At 32.3% G+C, this 10,000-nt stretch overlaps 5 non-coding genes across 5 annotated transcripts in view; all 5 read left to right on the forward strand.

Moving 5' to 3' along the window:
* Positions 1–703: 703 nt before the first annotated feature.
* Positions 704–822, forward strand: LOC145847177 (5S ribosomal RNA). Its single transcript, XR_014371112.1, has one exon. It is a non-coding gene; the product is annotated as a 5S ribosomal RNA (ribosomal RNA).
* Positions 823–3,464: 2,642 nt separating this feature from the next.
* On the forward strand, positions 3,465–3,583 carry LOC145847158 (5S ribosomal RNA). Its single transcript, XR_014371096.1, has one exon. It is a non-coding gene; the product is annotated as a 5S ribosomal RNA (ribosomal RNA).
* Positions 3,584–7,234: 3,651 nt separating this feature from the next.
* LOC145847170 (small subunit ribosomal RNA) lies at positions 7,235–9,041 on the forward strand. Its single transcript, XR_014371107.1, has one exon. It is a non-coding gene; the product is annotated as a small subunit ribosomal RNA (ribosomal RNA).
* Positions 9,042–9,223: 182 nt separating this feature from the next.
* LOC145847160 (5.8S ribosomal RNA) lies at positions 9,224–9,376 on the forward strand. The gene has a single exon (XR_014371098.1). It is a non-coding gene; the product is annotated as a 5.8S ribosomal RNA (ribosomal RNA).
* A 222-nt stretch (positions 9,377–9,598) lies between these two features.
* LOC145847173 (large subunit ribosomal RNA) overlaps positions 9,599–10,000 on the forward strand; it is a 3,632-nt gene continuing 3,230 nt past the window's right edge. The window contains exon 1 of the ribosomal RNA XR_014371109.1: positions 9,599–10,000. This exon is cut by the window's right edge and continues 3,230 nt beyond it. This is a non-coding gene — a ribosomal RNA (large subunit ribosomal RNA).

Here is a 10,000-nt window from a genome sequence, read left to right on the forward strand (position 1 = left end):
TCTAAGCAACCACAGTTACGTTTATATGTTTAATTCTATTGTATTCTATATTTATCGATAATTTAATAAATGTTTTAAAAGACTATTCTGGTTTTCCACGCTCTCTTCAAAAATGTGAGTTCTTTTAATTCTTCCGCTTAATTATTCATTTTAAAGTAAAACAACTAGTTATACATATTATTATATTATAATGTATGTGTATTATATACTATTATTTTATAACATAAACATAGTTGAGTTATTGAATTAAACGTCAAATATTTTATTACCTAAAATTAAGTTAATCGTAAAATCTGATGTAGTATGAGATATTCTTTAGAAACTAACTATAAATATTCTTGAAGTAAAACAATACCATCTATAAATAGAACAATGAGAAATAGTAAAACAAACTAAACACAACATGTTTATTTTAACAATATTTTTTATTTAGTTTAATCACTTAATAAACTTTACTTCTAATTATCATAGTATTTAATATAGAATATAGTTAACAATCTTTTAAACAAAGTCTTAAATAAAGTTACAGGGAGTAATTGTAATTAAAACACCAAAAAAATAGGTTTTAATAAAAAAAATACTTACATCAAGTTAAAACTTTATAAGGATTAATTTTAAAATATCAAATTGATTGTAAATCAAGTGCAAATAGGTTTTTTAAACAAACCGAAGGGTTTATAAAGGCTTGTAAACGCTCTCAAACGCCTACGACCATACCACACTGAGCACACCCCATCTCGTCCGATCTGGGAAGTTAAGCAGTGTCGGGCGTGGTTAGTACTTAGATGGGTGACCGCTTGGGAATACCACGTGCCGTAGGCTTTTGCTTTTTGAATTCATCTTTTTTGTACTATTTTTCTTTCTGACCTATTTATACTTATTACTCGTTTATTTACATTTCTTTAACGCTTAAAAGAAAAGTAAATTCTAGTTATTAGCAAATAAAAACTCAAGCCAATCAGATAACGTTATTTGCTGTTTAAACCAATTAGAGCGCTAAAAAAGTGGTTTGACCAGTTTGAGATATCGAAAAAATAATGGCACCATCTTGTAGAGTACAATTTTCTGAGTTGAAATTAATACAATTAGTCTTTTATACTAAAACTTTAAAGTTTTTTTGTCCAAAAACAAATAAAAGCGTGGCTACTTGAAAAATCAAACGAAAATAAATTTTGCACTTTTGTATTGTGAGTCATAATAAGTTATTTACTGTTACCAACAGATACTAGCAAAAGCTTTTTAAAGTTTTGTATTAACTTAATGTATTTGTAATTACTTTTACTTAATAGAAACTATTGAATTACGTTTACTTAGTTTACTTTTGTATGTGTATTAAATATATAGCAATTTTGTTTGAACTTAAATAAGGACTATTAAACTATTAAAAGAAAACTATCAAAGTTTACTAACTCAAAAGCTAAATCTTAGTTTTATTGTTATAAACATTTATGTTGTAATTTACTAATAACTAAATGAGTTTATTTCAAACAAAAAGAATTAAATAATGTTATGTTATGTCAAGCCTACTATATGAGGTATATAGGTATATAAGGTATACAAGCTTATGTTTGAAAATTATAATAATAAAAATAAAAATAAATATTTAGTTGGTAAAATTTGTATGTTTTAATATGCTTTGAAATTAGAGTTAGTATAGAAGTTTTTTTTTAAATATAATAAATATAAATTTAGTAACTGTTAGTTTTATACTTTAATAAAAGAAATATGGTTAACAAGTAAGTTAAAAATGAAAGAAGCATAAAAAAACACACTAATTAACTGCTTATTCAATAGTTTGATTATTTAATTATTTTTCTGTTATATAGTTTAATCGTATTGTATAAAAAATACAGAGGTTTAAAGTAAGTTTGAATAAAAATAAAACAAAACATATAAAATAAGCATTAGTTCAAATACATAGTTTTTTTTTTCTAAGAAAATTTAATTCTTTAATAATAAGTAGTAATTTAAATAAAAAATAATACAAATAAAGTTGTACAATATATATACAATAGTTTGTCAAACTAGGCAAACACTACTAGGCAAAAAACAAACTAGGCAAAAAACCTACAAAGTAGGCCACCACTACAATCCAATGTTCCAACTGGAAATTCAATGAGATCGTTACTGTACTTGTGATGAACGTTGATAATCCCCAAGATTGTAAGTCGAAGGCCTTACCCAACCTAACCAGCGCACTGGTTTTCTTACAACTGAATTAATCAACATTTAATATTGAATATAATCATTATTGATAGATAGAGGAATGTTGACAATCAACAACAGATTGTAGGTCAAAGGCATTACTCGACCCAAGTACCCACAACCTAGATTGAACAACATTTATTAGATAGATTTGTTTATTGATAGATAGAGGAATATTGTCAATCCACAACAGATTGTAAGTCAAAGGCATTACTCGACCCAAGTACCCACAACCTAGATTGAACAACATTTGTTAGATAGATTAGTTAGATAGATAAATAGTACAGTATAATCTCAAAGAATTTGAAGCCCGAACATTGAACGATAGTGGTGTTTCGTGACGACTAGCGGGATTCGATCTCTCAACCTTCTGCTTATGAGTCAGCTGATAAGACCACTGACCCACCGCGCCACGACAAAGATAAAGAAATATTTTGCTATATAAATAGGTTGATTTTTCAGTGAACTTCAAGTGTCAATTTTTCAGTGTCAATTACAGTGAACTTCAAGTAAGATATACAACAGTATATATATTTCCGAGTCTGACTTTGAGTACTTTTTATATATTATTAACAAGATTTTTTAGGAGTAATATCTGTTTAGTTCTTTAATATATCTTTAAAATAATAATATTTTTTAAGGTGTTTAAAACTTTTAGAAGCTGTATGTAATGTCTTTTAGTTTAATAGTTCTTTAAATTAGTAAAAAAAAAATAAGCATGGTTGAGTTATCAAATTAAACAAAATAGAACGTCAAGTATTTAATTACTAAAATTAATTTAATTAAAAAAAAATCTCAGGTAATCTAAAATGTCAGGAATTATTTAAAAATAAATATAAATTTAAAACTTATTATATTGAAAAGATTGATGAATAATACTCTTGAATGTATGAAATGTTTGTATTTGTAATGCAATAACATAAATGGATAGATCAATGACAAATTGTAAACATATTGTATTATTTTATTTTACGATTTTATTTTATTTATTTAATAATTCAATAAACTTTACTTCTACTTGTCCTGGTCTTAGGTAATTTATAGATAACAATAATTTAAACAAACACTTTTGTACAGTTACAATACAGTTTTAGTACAGTTTGGGAGTAACTGTTGATTAAAAAAACAAAAAAAAAGTTAATTCAGGTTAAAATTTTATAAGGAATAATTTTAAAATATCAAATCGATTGTAAATCAAGTGCAAATAGGTTTTTTAAACAAACCGAAGGGTTTATAAAGGCTTGTAAACGCTTTCAAACGCCTACGACCATACCACACTGAGCACACCCCATCTCGTCCGATCTGGGAAGTTAAGCAGTGTCGGGCGTGGTTAGTACTTAGATGGGTGACCGCTTGGGAATACCACGTGCCGTAGGCTTTTGCTTTTTGAATTCATCTTTTTTGTACTATTTTTCTTTCTGACCTATTTATACTTATTACTCGTTTATTTACATTTCTTTAACGCTTAAAAGAAAAGTAAATTCTAGTTATTAGCAAATAAAAACTCAAGCCAATCAGATAACGTTATTTGCTGTTTAAACCAATTAGAGCGCTAAAAAAGTGGTTTGACCAGTTTGAGATATCGAAAAAATAATGGCACCATCTTGTAGAGTACAATTTTCTGAGTTAAAATTAATACAATTAGTCTTTTATACTAAAACTTTAAAGTCTTTTTGTCCACAAACAAATAAAAGCGTGGCTACTTGAAAAATCAAACGAAAATAAATTTTGCACTTTTGTATTGTGAGTCATAATAAGTTATTTACTGTTACCAACAGATACTAGCAAAAGCTTTTTAAAGTTTTGTATTAACTTAATGTATTTGTACTTAGTTTAAATTAATAGAGTTTATTTGGTTTACTTTATTATGTGTATTGAATGTGCTAGTATCTAAAAATAAATACAACTAAAACAAAACAAACAAGGAGAGTACTTGAATAGAACCAACACAATTTACAGACCAGTTGTGTACTAAATTTAAAGAAATTCTGAATAGTGAATATGCAATTATTATTATAAGTTCAAAATTCACTTTAATTTAAATTAATGTATTTTGTAAATTGGTTTTATTTAATAGATAGTAGTGAATTACTTTATTTAATTTACTTTAGTATGTGTTGTATAACTTAATTTAAACCAGAAGCAAAACGGGATTATACTTTCAATAAACTACACAATTTACAGACCAGTTGTGTACTACATAAAAAGCTATTGTGAATAGTGAATATGCAATTATTATTATAAGTTTATAAGTTCACAGTTTACAAAAGCTTTACAATTTAGTTATTATTTTGTTCATATTTGCATATCTAATTTATGAAAAGTTAGTGTTATGTGTTTTGGCTTTTTAATTTCTTTATTTGTACAACTGTTAGTTTTATATTCTAAAGAAACATTTTTAAATAAATATGTTTAACAAGTAACTTAAAAATAGAAGAAATATATTGTATATATTGAACTATTTATATTTATTCTAGCTATTTGCTTAGTGTATTTATTAATGTGATTATTTTATTTTGTTGTTTGTCTTATAGTTTAATCGTATTGTGTTGAAATATATATAACAAATACAGAGGTTTAAAGTAAGTTTAAATGAAAATAAAATAAGACATATAGTTGAAATATAAGTTTAAAAAAATATTTTTTTTTATTTCTTTGTTTGTTTGATTGTTTGTTTATTATATAATCGCGACGTTTCATTTTATTACTTTTAAGCATACTAAATATAATAATAGGTATAGTTAGAGGAAAAATTCAATTAGTTTCTAATGTAATAAAAAAGTTTATTTCCACAAATAAATAAATACCTGAAAAATCAAATGAAAAATAAATTTCGCACTCTTGTATTGTGAGTCATAATAGGTTATTTACTGTTACCAACAGATACAAGCGAAGGCTTTTTAAAGTTCTTGTATTTGTATTGTTATTTGTACTTAGTTTTATTAAAATGACAGTATTGATGGTTACGTTTATTAAGTATGTTTATTTAACGTTATGTAACTCAAGTAAAACCAGAAGCAAATAAGGAGACTACTTTCAATAAACTACACAATTTACATACCAATTGTATACTAAACTTAAAGCTATTCTATTCTATTTTATTCTTGATAGTTATTTTAAAGTTATTAAATTATACAAATGTATTTTGTAAAGTAGTTTTATAAAGTTACTATAGTTTATTTAACTTACTATAGTATGTGTTATATAACTTTAATTAAACTAGAAGCAAAAAGGGAGACTACTTTAAATAAACTACACAATTTATTGTTATAATAACTCTAATAAAACCAGAAGCAAAAAGGGAGACTACTTTAAATGAACTACACAAATTAAAATTATATTATTATTTATAAATCAATCGTGTTGTGTTTCAAAATAAATTTTTCAAATAATGTTTTACAAGTATTTATCAGTTATTTAGTTTTCTTTTTATAGTTTAGCCGTATTGTTTTATTTATTTGTTATTATCTTTATTTAATTGTTTGCTTATTATATTTATCGCCATGTGCTTAAAAAATAAAACAACTATATAGATTTAAAAAGTAAGTTTAAATAAAAATAAAATGAAACATATAAAATAAGTTTATGATTTTTTTTCATTATTATTATTTTTATTTCATTGTTTGTTTATTATATCTATCGCGATGTGCTTAAAAAATAAAACAACTATAAAGGTTTAAAAAGTAATTTTAAATAAAGATAAAATGAAACATATAAAATAAGCTTATGTTTGATTTTTTATTTTATTTTTATTTAATTGTTTGCTTATTATATTTATCGCGATGTGCTTAAAAGAATAGAACAAATACAAAGGTTTAAGTTGTAAGTTTTAAATAAAATAAAATGAAACATACAAAATAAGCTTATGATTTATTATTATTATTATTATTATTATTTTTATTTCATTGTTTGTTTATTATATCTATCGCGATGTGCTTAAAAAATAAAACAATTATAAAGGTTTAAAAGGAAGTTTAAATAAAGATAAAATGAAACATATAAAATAAGCTTTTGTTTGATTTTTTTATTTTATTTTTATTTATTTTTATTTAATTGTTTGTTTATTATATTTATCGCGATCTGCTTAAAAAAATAAAACGAGTATTAAGGTTTGAAAGGTAAGTTTAAATAAAAATAAAATGAAACATATAAAATAAGCATATGTTTTTTTTTTTTTTTTTATTATTATTATTATTTTCATTCAATTTTTTGTTTATTATATTTATCGCAATGTGCTTAAAACGATAAAACAAGTTATAAAGATTTAAAAAGTAAGTTTAAATAAAAAATAATACAAATAAAGTTTATTTATAATAAACAAACATATTTAAAACATTAAAAAAAAGTAGTTTATATATATTATTTTTTATTTATTTCTTTTAAACATATTAAATAAAGTATAAAAAAAGTATTAAAACATTTAAACGTAGCATAAATAAGCTTAAAACATTAAAATAATTGAAAAGAAACAAACAAATTGAAAAAAATCGGCAAAAAAAGTTCAACAGCAACATTTGAGCATCATACACGTATGCATTACTTTACACTAGTGAGAGAGACGTGTTTGTGCGTTCGGTCGACTTGGCGAGAAAGCGGGCTTAAAGCATTACTGTTTAGCACCCGAGGCGCGGCCTATTGCAGCGGCGGCGAACGTGCTATGTAAACGCATTGGAGCAGCGTATGAAAAACTACAAGCGTCCAGCGGCGGTAGGCTTATAGCTTTGCGAAGTCGTCGAGACGAGTAGCCGACGCAGGCAGGCACGGCTCGAGGCGGGTAACTGCAGCAGACAGATGGCGTGTTGCTGCTGACGAGTTAACCGGCAGAAGGCAAACGGTTGGTCGGGAGAAAGAACAGTCAGTTGTATAGCTGCATGCTGCAGTCGACGCGGGCTGGCGCTTTAAACAGCAAAAGGCCGGCGCCGACTTTCAGTAACGTTCGCAAGGCTTTTAAGCCGAGTGATAGAAAAGGTCTGTATTTATACAGTAAAAACGCTCAGTCGAGCAACGGGTTTAAACGCCCTCGGATAGTTATCTGGTTGATCCTGCCAGTAGTCATATGCTTGTCTCAAAGATTAAGCCAATGCAAGTGTAAGTACGAGCTCACGTACAGTGAAACTGCGAATGGCTCATTAAATCAGTTATGGTTCATTTGATTGTACGCTTTTACATGGATAACTGTGGCAATTCTAGAGCTAATACATGCGTAAAGCGCCGAACTGACGTGAGGCGCGCATTTATCAGACCAAAACTAACCGGCTTTCGGGTCGTTACAATGGTGACTCTGGATAAGCTTGCGGATCGCACGGCCTAGTGCTGGCGACATCTCATTAAAGCAACTGCCCTATCAACTATCGTCGGTACGGTATCGGCCTACCGAGGTTGTAACGGGTGACGGAGAATCAGGGTTCGATTCCGGAGAGGGAGCCTGAGAAACGGCTACCACATCCAAGGAAGGCAGCAGGCGCGCAAATTACCCATTCCCGGCTCGGGGAGGTAGTGACGAAAAATAACAATGCAGACCTCGTACGAGGTCCTGCAATTGGAATGAGTACACTTTAAACTTTTAACGAGTATCCATTGGAGGGCAAGTCTGGTGCCAGCAGCCGCGGTAATTCCAGCTCCAAAAGTGTATATTTAAGTTGTTGCGGTTGAAAGCTCGTAGTTGGATATAGGGACGGCGAGGTTGGTCGGTCGAAAGGCTAGCACTGGCCTCGTTGTTCTTGTTGGTCGGTGCCTTCGCGGTGCTCTTAACTGAGTGTTGCGGTGGTCCTGCAAGTTTACCTTGAAAAAATTAGAGTGTTCAAAGCAGGCTTTAAACGCTTGTATAATGTTGCATGGAATAATGGAATAGGACCTCGGTTCTATTTTGTTGGTTTTCGGAGCACGAGGTAATGATTAATAGGAACGGACGGGGGCATCCGTACTGTGCCGTTAGAGGTGAAATTCTTGGATCGGCGCAAGACGAACGACTGCGAAAGCATTTGCCAAGAATGTTTTCTTTAATCAAGAGCGAAAGTCAGAGGTTCGAAGACGATCAGATACCTGTCCTAGTTCTGACCTTAAACGATGCCGACTAGCGATCGGGCAGTGTCGAACTTAAGAACTGTCCGGCAGCTTCCGGGAAACCAAAGTCTTTGGGTTCCGGGGGAAGTATGGTTGCAAAGCTGAAACTTAAAGGAATTGACGGAAGGGCACCACCAGGAGTGGAGCCTGCGGCTTAATTTGACTCAACACGGGAAATCTCACCCGGCCCGGACACAGCGAGGATTGACAGATTGAGAGCTCTTTCTTGATTCTGTGGGTGGTGGTGCATGGCCGTTCTTAGTTGGTGGAGCGATTTGTCTGTTAATTCCGATAACGAACGAGACTCTTACTTGCTAAATAGCTGCTCGACCCATTGGGTCGGAGACAACTTCTTAGAGGGACTAGTGGCGTTTAGCCACACGAGATTGAGCAATAACAGGTCTGTGATGCCCTTAGATGTTCGGGGCCGCACGCGCGCTACACTGACCGGATCATCGTGTGTTCCCTAGGCCGAAAGGTCCGGGTAATCCGTTGAACCCCGGTCGTGCTAGGGATAGGGACTTGCAATTGTTTTCCCTGAACGAGGAATTCCCAGTAAGCGCGAGTCATTAGCTTGCGTTGATTACGTCCCTGCCCTTTGTACACACCGCCCGTCGCTACTACCGATGAATGGTTTAGTGAGGTCCTCCGATTGAGCCTGGTACGTGCGGCAACGCACTCGCCGGTGTTCGAAAGACGATCGAACTTGATCATTTAGAGGAAGTAAAAGTCGTAACAAGGTTTCCGTAGGTGAACCTGCGGAAGGATCATTAACGAATCGAAATTTGATTTCAAGCGACGTCTCTTCTTCGAAGGGACCGAAGCCCTGTAACTGTTATAGTTCGGTCGCGTTGCTTCCTGACAGCGGGAGTAATAATTCAGCACGCAAGTGCTGGCGCGGCCGCTTCTTTTTGAACACGATTTTTGGTTGCATTGAGATTGATTAACACGAGAGATCTCTTAGCGGTGGATCACTCGGCTCGAGCGTCGATGAAGGACGGAGCTAGCTCCGAGAAGTAATGTGAATTGCAGGACACATTGAGCATCGATATTCTGAACGCGTATTGCGGCCTCGGGTAATCCTGGGGCCACGTCCGTCTCAGGGTCTTTAACACACCGATCCTTTCATTAGTTTGAAAGTGCCTGCGACTCGTTTCTGTATTAAGGAGCGTGTCGTCAAAGACAGCTGGTCTGGCGATTTCACAGCTGAAGCGTGAGCAGCCTGCTGGCCTCGGGTGAGGTAGCAACGACGGTAGGTGCTCGAGAATAAGTTAAGTGACTTCAAAAGGCCGACGTACAAAGCGCATGTACTTTTATAGTACATCACTTTTGACCTGAGATCGGGCGGGACGACCCGCTGAACTTAAGCATATCACTAAGCGGAGGAAAAGAAACTAACAAGGATTCCCCTAGTAACGGCGAGTGAAGCGGGATAAGCCCAGCGCTAAATCCGAGCCTTTTTGGAGGGCGAGGAAATGTAGCGTATGGAATTCAGCATGCGGCGAACCAACGACTGCCCACGTTCTTCTGATCGAGGCCTTTTCCCAGAGCGGGTGTTAGGCCCTTGGCGGCGGTCGTAATTCGTCCTAGCGGTTTTCCCGGAGTCGGGTTGTTTGGAAATGCAGCCCTAAGCGGGTGGTAAACTCCATCTAAGGCTAAATACTGGCTCGAGACCGATAGCGAACAAGTACCGTGAGGGAAAGTTGAAAAGCACTTTGAAGAGAGAGTTAAA

Source organism: Thalia democratica, unplaced genomic scaffold (assembly GCF_965202585.1).
Source record: "Thalia democratica unplaced genomic scaffold, ktThaDemo2.hap1.1 HAP1_SCAFFOLD_837, whole genome shotgun sequence".
NCBI classification, from domain to species: Eukaryota; Metazoa; Chordata; class Thaliacea; order Salpida; family Salpidae; genus Thalia; species Thalia democratica.